Raw genomic sequence first — 11,437 nt, 5'->3', positions numbered from 1 at the left:
GCCCGCGATCGTGGCCCACCGATCCGAGGGCGGGCCTGTGCCGTGGGGGCACTTCCTACCCGCCGGCCATGTCAGCCTCCGTGATGGCCGACTTGTAGGTGAACCCCCCCGCGCATGCGCGTGGATGCGTCAGCAGCCGCTGATGCTCCCGCGCATGCGTGGCCCCGTGCCAGCCGGCGGAGTCCATTCGGCCCCGGCTGGCGTGGCGCCAAAGGCCTTCCACGCCGGCCAGCGGAGCCCAAACCACTCCGGCGCCGGCCTAGCCCCTGAAGGTGCTAGGAGTGGTTCACGCGGGAGTGGTTCACACCACCCCGTCCCGCCAGAACCCCCGCCCTGTCGGTTACGGGAGAATCCCGCCCTTAGTAAGGCAATGGCAGGAAGATCGTGGAGTCCCGATCCACCACCTGACTGCCTGATGCCCCCTCACCACCAAATGCAATATGGGAGGAGGGAATTACATTTCACCCAATGATAGGAACAGTTAAAACTGCTGGAAGACAACCAAGCCACTAATACCTTAATAATTCATGATGAAATCTGAAGGTTTTACAAGAAGCAATAAAACTCTGCAACAGGTCAGGAACTAGTAATTTATTCTGTCACGAAGATAGGACTTCCAGTATCACTGGTAAACATAAGATATATCTGGTATGTTATTTACACACTCCATATATAATGTTCAGGAACCTGACTTTAGACTGGAGTACAGCGTCGGGTGGTCGGTTGTATCAGATTTTCCAGAATTAATTGCAAACAATTAGCTGAACCTTTTGGCAGGAATGTATGCCGCATGGCAACATGTCCTACCCAAATCTTTATGCCTTCTTGTTTTTTAAAAAATATTTTTATGAATGGCCAACGTGTTACAAGTTAATTTATCTGCACTTTATCCGAGGTACCTGAGGCTTTGAGATTCAATCCCTTTGCCGCAGAGACCTCGGGCGAGCGCCTTTTGGTACTGATCCCCTCAAACAGGGACCAGACGGAACAGCACTCGTGGTTGTCTCCAAGGGGATTGGAGGCTCCCAGCTGCATGGCCTTTGGGCAAGGTGGTGTCCAGGCACTGCTGGTGCCAGCCTGGCATGGTCAAGGTGCCCAGGTGGCACTGCCAGCTGGCCAAGGCACTGCCAAAGTGCCAGGTTGGCGGTGCCAAGGTGGCATTTTTTGCGTGTGCACAATCAGGCTGGGGTTGCCCAGTGTGGATGTTGGGGGGGGTGCAGAGGGGGGGGCCGGGACCCTCACATATTGCGTTCGGCCGGGGGGGGGGGGGGGGGGGGGGGGGAGATCTTCCGGCGAGGGAATCTTTCCATTGTAAAAAACGGGGCAATGTGCCGTTGGCTGCGCGTTCCCGATTCAGGCCCTTATTCAAAGCGAGCCGCTTGTGTTTCTCAGCACTGAGAGTGGCGGGAAACACATGGTCAAACATGCTCACTCGGGGCACTTTGGGAAGATCGTGCCCAACATGTCTCTTTACCAAAGAGAACTCCATTCCTGGGTGTGATTCACCACTCAGCGTCCCAATTGGTCACGTAGGCCATGTGGCCATCACGCTGGTGTGTTGCCTTTAAAGGGACAAGTGGAGGTTTCATGAGCCAGAGGTTCCTATCTTATTCAATGTTAATTGTTTCTATATTTTGTTTGATGCCTCACTCAATGAGCTCTGCCAAAGTTAATTATGGAGCCAATGTTATGTCAGATTGTCTCTGTTGGAACCAGCTACAACAGTGAAAAAACTTAATGGCCGGGATTCACCGATAACGCAGCCAAGTGTTGACGCCGGCGTCAAAACCGGCGCGAGCAACGCCTGCTTCAATGGGCCTCCAGGCCCAGTCATTCTCCTCTTCCTCGGAGGCTAGAATGGCGCCAGAGTGCCATGCGCTGCTCCGGCGCCGAAAACCGGCCCTACACGACCAGCGTGGGTCCGCGCATGCGCGCCACGCCCATCTCCACACTGGCGCATGCCGTGGTGGCCGTCTCTGCGCCGGCCCCGGGCAACATGGCGGAGTCCGACAGGGGCCCGGCGTGGACGAACATAGCCCCCCCCCCCCCCCCCCGGAATGAGCGCACCCGCCGATCGGTAGCCCCCGATCGCGGGCCTGGCCACCGTGGAGGCCTGCCCCAGAGTCGGATTCCCCCCCCCCCAACCAGGATGGCCCTCGCAGCCAGAACGCCGAGGCTCCGCCAGGTGGGACCATATGTACACCATGCCGGCGGGACTCGGCGGGCACTCGGCCCGACGAGCACGGAGAATCGCCGGGCCGGCGTTGGAGCGGCGTGGCGGGTTTATCGCGCCTCTCCGCCGATTCTCCGTCCCGGCGTGGGTCGGGGAATCCCGGCCAATGAGTCTCAAATGCTGTTCTGCTGTTCTTTAATTTTCCCATGCTTATGGAAGTCTAAAATAGCCATTCATAGATGTACTGGATGGAAAAGTATTTACCAGGTCACACTAGATTGAGATTAAAGTGTATCGGATTCCTTTTGAAGTTGCATGTTTTGTCATTTCTTTCAAAGACCAATTGTACCATCTAGAACCAATGAACGGACAACGTGTGCTGAACATCCTGAAAAATGAGGGCAGAATCATCCATCCAATTAACTAGTTGTAAAGTGTACATACTGGACAACTGCAAGCACAGACTTAAGTGGAGTTTAAAAGGTTGAAGAAGTAGAAAACTAAAGAGTACATTCAGTCAGGATGCTGATTTTAATCTACCCTCTTTTGTACAGTAGACGTAAAATGTTTGTCTTCCCTCTTATGCTTATCAGAATATTCATTATTGACACAGTTGGCTTCAAAGTGCTGCTATTTTCTTAATTTTAGAGTACTCTTATGACGCACGTGAATATGGTAATGACACATAGCCTTCTACTCCCCTTTCTATTCTGAGCAGAGTCTATTACAGTGCATTTCAAAACAGAATTCGGATGTGGCACAATTTTTAACGTTCAGCTGCAAATCTGTTTTTATTGAATTGCATTTTAAAGGTAACATTTGAGAATTGAAATAGCTCCATATGCTGTGAGGACTTAAAAAAAATCCACATCATGTTCAGTTTTAACAAACACATTTTCATTGAAATAGCTCTTTTAAGCTCAAACCTGTTGTGTTGCAAACTGATAATTTGATTGCTGCTGTGAGACCATCAGACCAGACAGGTAAAGTGGACATATAGGAATTCAAAGTCCAAATTGTCACGCAAAGCACTCTTTGCATGCAGACATTTTTTAAAAATTTAGCAAATAGTGTACATATGAAATCATTAGAAAATGTAACTGGGAAATACAAGGTTAATGTAAAGACTTCTTACTGTGCTCACCCCAGTCCAACGCCAGCATCTCCACATCATGGGAAATACAAGTTAGACAACTAAATAATAAAAAAAAAAGACTTGCATTTATGTAGCATCTTTCATGACAGCAGACTGTCCCAAAGTGCTGACAGCCAAAGTGGTACTTTTTGAAGTGGAGTCATTATTGCAATGTAGGAAACACAAAACAGCCAATTTATGTACAGGAAGCTCCGACAACAAAAATATGGTAATTACCAGATCATTTGTTTACGTGGTGTTAGATAGAGAAATACACGCCGGGCCCCTGTGTTGATTGAGGGATACACATTGGCCAGGACATCAGGAATAACCTGCCCGCTCTTCTTCGCAAGGTACCAGGGATCCTTTTGCGCCCACCCACGAGAGCAGATTTAGTTTTACGTTTCAACTGAAAGACGGCACCTCCAACAACGCAGCACTGCACACAGGGCTCAGTGACCAGCTGCCAATTCCAAATGGTGTGAGGTGCAGGATACGGAGAAAACACATCTGCTGGATTTCACCAGTTACGATCACCAAATGGCAGCTTTTGCAACCATCTTCAGCTTCTACTTCCTGCTGTCAGGTGTTCAGTGGCCTAAATCGTCATGAGTTGGAAGAATCTCATTCTGCTTTAGAAATTTCCTTGTTAAGTGTGTCCGAAATGAATTAGAGCACCATATTGGAATGAGTAATGGAAATGCACAATGCAATATTTTCAAGAGGCTTCTTTTATGGATTCAGAATTGATAGTATTGCACAAATCAACTTTGAAGGAGCATCTGCTAACGAGGAAATACCATTAGACTGCACTGACACATCAAGAACATGATTTTGGTCGATACATGAATAATAATAATAATCTTTATTATTGTCACAAGCAGGCTTACATTAACACTGCAATGAAGTTACTGTGAAAAGCCCCTAGTCACCACATTCCGGCACCTGTTTGGGTACACAGAGGGAGAATTCAGAATGTCCAAATCACCTAACAGCGCGTCTTTCGGGACTTGCGGGAGGAAACTGGAGCACCCGGAGGAAACTCACGCAGACACGGGGTGAACGTGCAGACTCCACACAGACAGTGACCCAAGCCGGGAATTGAACCTGGGACCCTGGCGCGGTGAAGCGACTGTGCTAACCACTGTGCTACTGTGCCAATAAGGATACAGTGCAAAAGCAAAGAAGTTATGCTAAACCTTTCTTTTACATGGCGGGTTGATGTGATCGGGAATGCAATGTCTGAGAGGGTGGTGAAAGTAGATAAGGGCTGGAATTCTCTAGCCGTAGGGATTTGCTTTTCCCGCTGGCAGGGCACACCAGCCGTGATGAGATGGCTTCAATAGGAAATCCCATTGACGAGCGACAGGAAGAGAGAATCCCACCGGCAGCGAATGGTGTGCCTCCGAGAAACACACGGCTGGGGGAATGGGGAATCCCGCCCATGATAGCATCAAACAGAAGAATTTGATACACACTTAAAGGACTATGTAGCTATAGCAGAGGAGTGGAATTAATTGTATAACCCCATCGGAGATCCAACAATGGCACAATTGGTTAAATGGCCACTTGTTATGCTGCATCTACAAGGCACAAATGTTGCTCTGTTTACTTGCTATAAATATAGCAGTCAATATGGTCGCCTTCCTTAATCCTAATTATGTTTACACTTAGAGTTGCCAGGTATCTCTCGATACCGCCACAAGGTTCAAACCCGAATACTGATCAAAGAGCCAATACACCTGTTAATTAGTTCAAAGTCAATACTATTTATTTACACACACAGTAGGATCTACACATGCACAAAATACTACAAACTAAACTATCTCTAACGCTAACGCCTGTACTTAACTTCAGGTGCTCACTCAGTCAGAGGAACAATGGCCGTTGTTCGGATCTGAGGTTATTGGGTTCAAAGAGGTACAGGAGAACAGCTAAGGTTGTCCGTCTGGTAGCGAGCGTTGACCTTGAACTTGCTTGCCTCTGGTGATGCTGGTGGACAGGTCTCTTCGCTTTGAGAGCCACGTCCAAGAGAGCGAATCTCTCGTGGGGGTTCCTTCTTATACTTGGAGGGGCTTTGCGTGCTTTTAGGTGGGCCTTAAACTTGGCCCCAATTAATTGGGTCGCTTCTCAATCACTGTTATCGATCTTGACCAATAAAGGGGTGGGTGCCCTGATAGCTGGGCGTGTCTTAGGTGGCCGTTGGCCTTGCTTTGTTTGTGTCTTTCTGGCGCCGGGATGTCTGCAATACTATCGGTTACCTGAGTGTCATTCCTTTGTTCCCGGAGATGGGCCATCAATATGCTAATCAACCTATAGTTTCAATTCCGTCTGGGAGCTGTTTCCCAAATATACATTCAGGTTTCTGTGCCTGCTTGTTTTCTAGCATTGTCCACAGTTCCCTATATTCTTTGCGAGCGTCCATTTTGTATTCTGGAAGTGGCCATCCCAGATGGCTACACAATCTACGAGGCACAAGTCAGGTGTGTAATGTGTCATGTGAGAGTACCTTTAAGAAATGGGTGTTTATAAAAATAGCTGTACTGGATGTACCTTTAAGAAATGGGTGTTTATCAGTGATGTCAAGAGTGTGGGTGGAGCTGGGCTATCTGTCTGCTTTATTTTTGTTTTAGGCTATTTTGCTACACGGTGTGGTTAGTTTTGTTTTGAGAGCTGGATAGCTGCAGGCAAAGCAAGGAGCTGTATAAGGATCTCTCTCTGCAAACTAAAGACTGTCTCCAAATTAATTGGGTAATTTCAAAGTGCTGACTGCTCTCAATAGTGGATTTAAACCTGATCCCTGTGTTAAAAAGGGTCTTTTGTCTTCCGGTTGTTGTTTGGAAATTTATCAAGGGTTATCTATAGTGTACTGTATTCTTTGAGGATTTATTGGTGTTGATAGTTGTTAAGATGTTTATCATGGGTTTATACAGTGGTAACTGGTTTCATAAATAAACATTGTTTTAATTTAAAAGTACTGTGGATCTCTGGTGCATCACACCTATAAGGTAGGCCCGTGGTTCCCCATATCCACAATCTATTAAAAGTTGTGGGTCAGGTGACCTCCATGACACACTTTGGGGTTCTCTAAACCCTGGCCCATAACAGATGGAATATTCCACACTAACCTGGATGAGTGCAGTTAAGACAACACTTAAGAATCTTGACACCATCCACTTGACTGGCATCCCATCCACAAACATTCACCCCCACCACCACCAACACACAGTAGCAGCAGTGTGCACTATCCACAAGATGCATTACAGTAACTCACCATGGCTCCTTAGACAGCACATTCCAAACACAAGACCACTACCATCTAGAAGGACAAGGGCAGCAAACACATGGAAACACCACTGGAAGTTCCCCTCCAAGCCAGTCACCACCCTGACTTGGAAATATAAAGGCGTTCCTTCACTGTCACTGGGGGAAAATCCTATAATTGCCTTAACAGCCCTATGGGTGCACCCACACATCGACTGCAGCCATCACCTTCTTGAGAGCAGTTAGGAATGGGCATTAAATGCTGGCCTAGCCAGCAAAAAAACACATACCTTGGATGAAAAAGAACATCATGCTAAGATAAGAAGTACAAAGCAATAATGGACACATAAATGGTGCAGTAGTCTATCCAGGCCACACTTTGAGTTGTAATCTTGACTCCATTCTGGTCACATTCACCTACTGTGAGCAGAACAAAATAGAACAATAAGGCTGATCTCTAACATCAGGATTTCAGTTCTAGGAAAAGATCGGAGAGACTTGGGTTTCAGCTGGGAAAGCACGCTTCTAAGCGATAGTTTTATCATATAAAGTGGCATGGAAATGGTTAACCCAGAACAATATTTTAAACTTTGTGAAACTCGCAAAACATAACTATGGGAGTCCATCAAACACAGATGGTGCTAAATGATCAGAATGTATTTCTGGGCAGAGGGGTACTGTGATAATCCCTGCAAACATTTAAAAAGCATAGGCCCAGATATTGTGATGGAAATAATACCATCATTTGAATTAGCAGCAGGAGCAAGTCATTCGCCCCCTCGGGCCTGCTCTGCTATTCAAGACGATCATGCCTGCTCAGAGTGTAGCCTCAACTCTGCAGTCTGCCAATGACCATTAACTCCCTTGAGAATCAAGAATCTATCTACCTCTGCCTGAGAAATATTCAATGATCTTATCTCCACTGCTCTTTTGGGCAGAGAGTAATTCCAAAGGACTCTGAGAAAAAAAAATTCTTCTCAACTCTGTCTTAAATAGGAGATCCCTTATTTTTAACCTATTATAGTTCTAGTCGGTCCCAAAGGGGAAGCATTATTTCAGCGTCCTCCTTGCCCAAGATTTTATATGCTTCAATAAGATTGTCTCTCAATCTTCCAAACTCTAGGGCAGCACGGTCGCACAGTGGCTTCACAGTGCCAGGGTCCCAGGTTCGATTCCCCGCTGGGTCACTGTCTGTGCGGAGTCTGCACGTTCTCCCCATGTCTGTGTGGGTTTCCTCCGGGTGCTCCGGTTTCCTCCCACAGTCCAAAGGCATACAAGTTAGGTGGATTTGCCATGCTGAATTGCCCTTAGTGTCTAAAAACAAAGGTAAGGAGGGGTTATTGAGGTAAGGGGATAGGGTTGAAGTGGGGTTGAAGCGGGTCGGTGAAGACTCGATGGGCCGAACGGCCTCCTTCTGCACTGTATGTCCTATGTTCTAATGGATGCAGACCCAATCTGTCCAACCTTTCCTCCTAAGGTACCCTGATCCCCCAACGCACATCCCAGACATCAGTCAAGCGAATCTTCTCTGAACTGCTTCTATTGCAATTACATCTTAATGGCAAGGAGTAAATTGGATAGCAACTTGAAGCGATCACAAATGCACAGTTAATCAGGTGGTTGTTGTTTGAGATGCCCTGCATCCAGAGGTTATACCATGCTGCCACTTCTGACTGAGAAACTTGCTATTCAAATACAATTGGAATAATTGATGTGTTACCGCACAGAAGGAAGATAGCGGCCCCGTCACAGTAACTTCATTGCGTTGTGATGCACAATCAATGGACACGAAACGTAGATGAAGTCCGAAACGAAAGGCTTTAATCAGCAAGAAGTGAGCCCGACAGCAGACGTACAGAAATGGCCTGGCTGCTGGGGCACACAGGTTCTTATACCCCACCTCGTAGGCGGAGCTACCTCCCTCTTAGCCAATAGGAATACGGAGAACACGATACCTGGGCCAATGGACAGCGAGCCCTCTGCACCAGTGGCAACTCACACTGCCAGGTACCGTAATACCCCTGGTCATACTACCACACGTTGTTAATGTATGTCTACTTGTGACAATAATAAAGATTATTATTATTATTCTGGCTCTCTACAAGAACAATTCACCTAGAAGCACACTTCCGCGTTTTCCCCACAGCCTGCAATCTTTTGTTTTCAGATAATGGTCCAACTGCTTTATGAAAGCCATGATTGAATCCACCTTTACCACACTCCCAGGAAGCACATTCCAGATCCGACATACCCACTGCATAAAACAGGTTTTACTCGTGTCATTGCTTTGCTTGCTAATTATCCTAAATCTCTGCCCTCAGGTACTCGATCCTCCCACCAATGGGAACGGTTTTTCCTTATCTACTCTGTTCAGCGCCCTCGTGATTTTGAATATCTCTATCAAATCTCCTCTTAACCTTTTCTCCAAAGGAGAACAAATTATTTAGGTAACTGAAGTTTCTTGGGCGGAATTCTCCGCTCCCCACGTGGCGTGAGAGAATCGTGGGAGGGCCTCCCGACATTTTTCACGCCCCCCTGGCGCCCCCAGCGATTCTCCCCCCCCCGGCTCGGAAAATTCGCCACTCGCCGTTTTTCACGGCCAACAGTGATTCTCCGAGCCCGATGGGCCGAGCGGCCGGCCCTTCACGCCCATTTCAACACGGCAGCAACCACACCTGGTCGCTGCATTCGTGAGACGAGCGCCAGATGCCCGTTTGGGGCATCTAGGGGCCCGATTGGCACAGGAGCAGCACGACTGTGCTCGGGAGGGGACAGGCCCGCGATCGGTGCCCACCGATCGTCGGGCCAGCGTCCAAAACGGACGCACTCTTTCCCCTCCGCCTCCTGGCAAGAATAAGCCGCCGCGTCTTGCCGGTCAGCTGAGGAGAAAGACGGCCATCGCGCATGCGCGGTTCGCGCCGTGTGCGCGATGAAGTAATCCGATGACCTCACAAATGCGCTATTTTGCGCGTCATTTCCAGCGCGACGAGATCGCTGCCGGGTAAGATGGTGGCCAGCTCCTAGCCCCCCGGGTGGGGGTGAATTAGGTGCGGGGAGCGGGCCCCGAGGCCGTTGTGAACCTCAGCCGATTTCACGATGGCCATCCCGATTTTTAATCGGGACCGGAGAATACCGCCCCTTATCTCTGAAACCATCCTAGTGAGTCTTTTCTGCACCTTCTCTAATGCCTTCACAACCTCCCTAAATTGGATTTTACTTATTGTCACATGTCCAGTGAAAAGTCTTTTTCTGCGACCAGCTCAAACAGATCATTAAGTACACGAAAATTTGGGCATGCCCAGCACTGGAAGAATTCTGGAAGGGGGTGGCGGGGACGGTGTCGAGGGTGGTTGGATCCAGGGTCAAGCCAGGGTGGGGACTCGCGATTTTTGGGGTTGGGGTGGAGCCGGGAGTGCAGGAGGCGAAAGAGGCCGGGGTCCTGGCCTTTGCGTCCCTAGTAGCCCGTCGAAGGATTCTGCTACAGTGGAAGGATGCGAGGCCCCCAAGCGTGGAGACCTGGATCAGTGACATGGCGGGATTTATAGAATTGGAAAAGGTCAAATTTGCCCTGAGAGGATCAACACAAGGGTTCTATAAACGGTGGCAGCCTTTTCTGGACTTCCTGGCTCAGAGAGAGGTAACTGGGTCAATAGCAGCAGCAACCCGGGGGGGGGGGGGGGGGGGGGGGGGGGTGGTGCATTATTGTAGTGTTTATTCTGTAACTTTATAGTCAATTAATTTGCGTTGTTGTTAAAATGCTGGGTTGTTCATGGGGATGGGGCGAATGTATATGATTGTTAATATTATTGTTATTTTCGGTATTTTACTAAGGTGCGTTATTGTTGTATAAAATCAAAATTTCTCAATAAAAATTATTTTTTAAAAAAAGTACACGAAAATTAAATAAAATGAAAGTACTTAATAGGGCAACACAAGGTACACAATGTAGTCTTAGAATTAAATTTTAAAAGATTAGAATGATTATAAGATATGTAAAATGAGGATCTGTTCGGGAGAGCTCGCAGAGAGACGCCATGCTCCGGCGCCATCTTGTGATGCCCAGTGTGGTGGCCAGAACGCGGCAGACTACCCCAGTTCAAGCCAAACCAGTGTTTTATACAGGTTCATCATAACGTCCTTGATTTTGTACTCTAAGCCCCTAAGGTCCCTTATGACAATCCCGTTGCTCACTTCACCTGCAGTAAAGGCTCAGCTCTATCCATTGAACTTTAATGTCACAATAAGTCTCATTTATTGCCGAGCCAGCTATTTGACACCGAAAATTAACTTTTACAGGTGTGATATCTCATTCCTTCAGATTTTGATTATTATTGGAGTTCTTTTTTGTCTCTCTCCCAATCTCTTCTTCCAATATTGTTCTTTGTTTTGCTTTCTGTGCATGATTTTACATTGAATTAAATATTCTAACGATACATTCTGGTTCAGACTCTGCATGCCTCAGTAAAGATTCTTAAAATCTTTGGGAAAATGTAACTGGAATGAATGGCTCGTGCTGTTGGCTCACTGCTGACTGGAAAAATCTAGACCAATTAGATGTGGCAATTGAGGATTGCAGCATTTGGTTCATTGGTCTGGCGTTCATTTTATTGTACCTCACAGAGTCGTACAGCGTAGAAAAGATCCGTTGGCCCTGATGCACCATCAATGGACACGAGACGAAGATGAGATGCAAACGATAGGCTTTAATGCACAAGATGGGTGCCCGGCAGCAGACGTACAGAAGAAAGGCCAACTGCTGGGAAGCACGGGTTCTTGTATCCCGCCTTGTAGGCGGAGCTACCTACCTCTCAGCCAATCGGCTGAGAGGCACATGACTTACCCGGGCCAATGGGCAGCGAGTACTC

This window comes from Scyliorhinus canicula, chromosome 15 (genome assembly GCF_902713615.1).
Source record: "Scyliorhinus canicula chromosome 15, sScyCan1.1, whole genome shotgun sequence".
Lineage (NCBI taxonomy): Eukaryota > Metazoa > Chordata > Chondrichthyes > Carcharhiniformes > Scyliorhinidae > Scyliorhinus > Scyliorhinus canicula.
The sequence above is the reverse complement of the archived record's forward strand: the minus strand, read 5'-3'. Positions refer to the sequence as shown.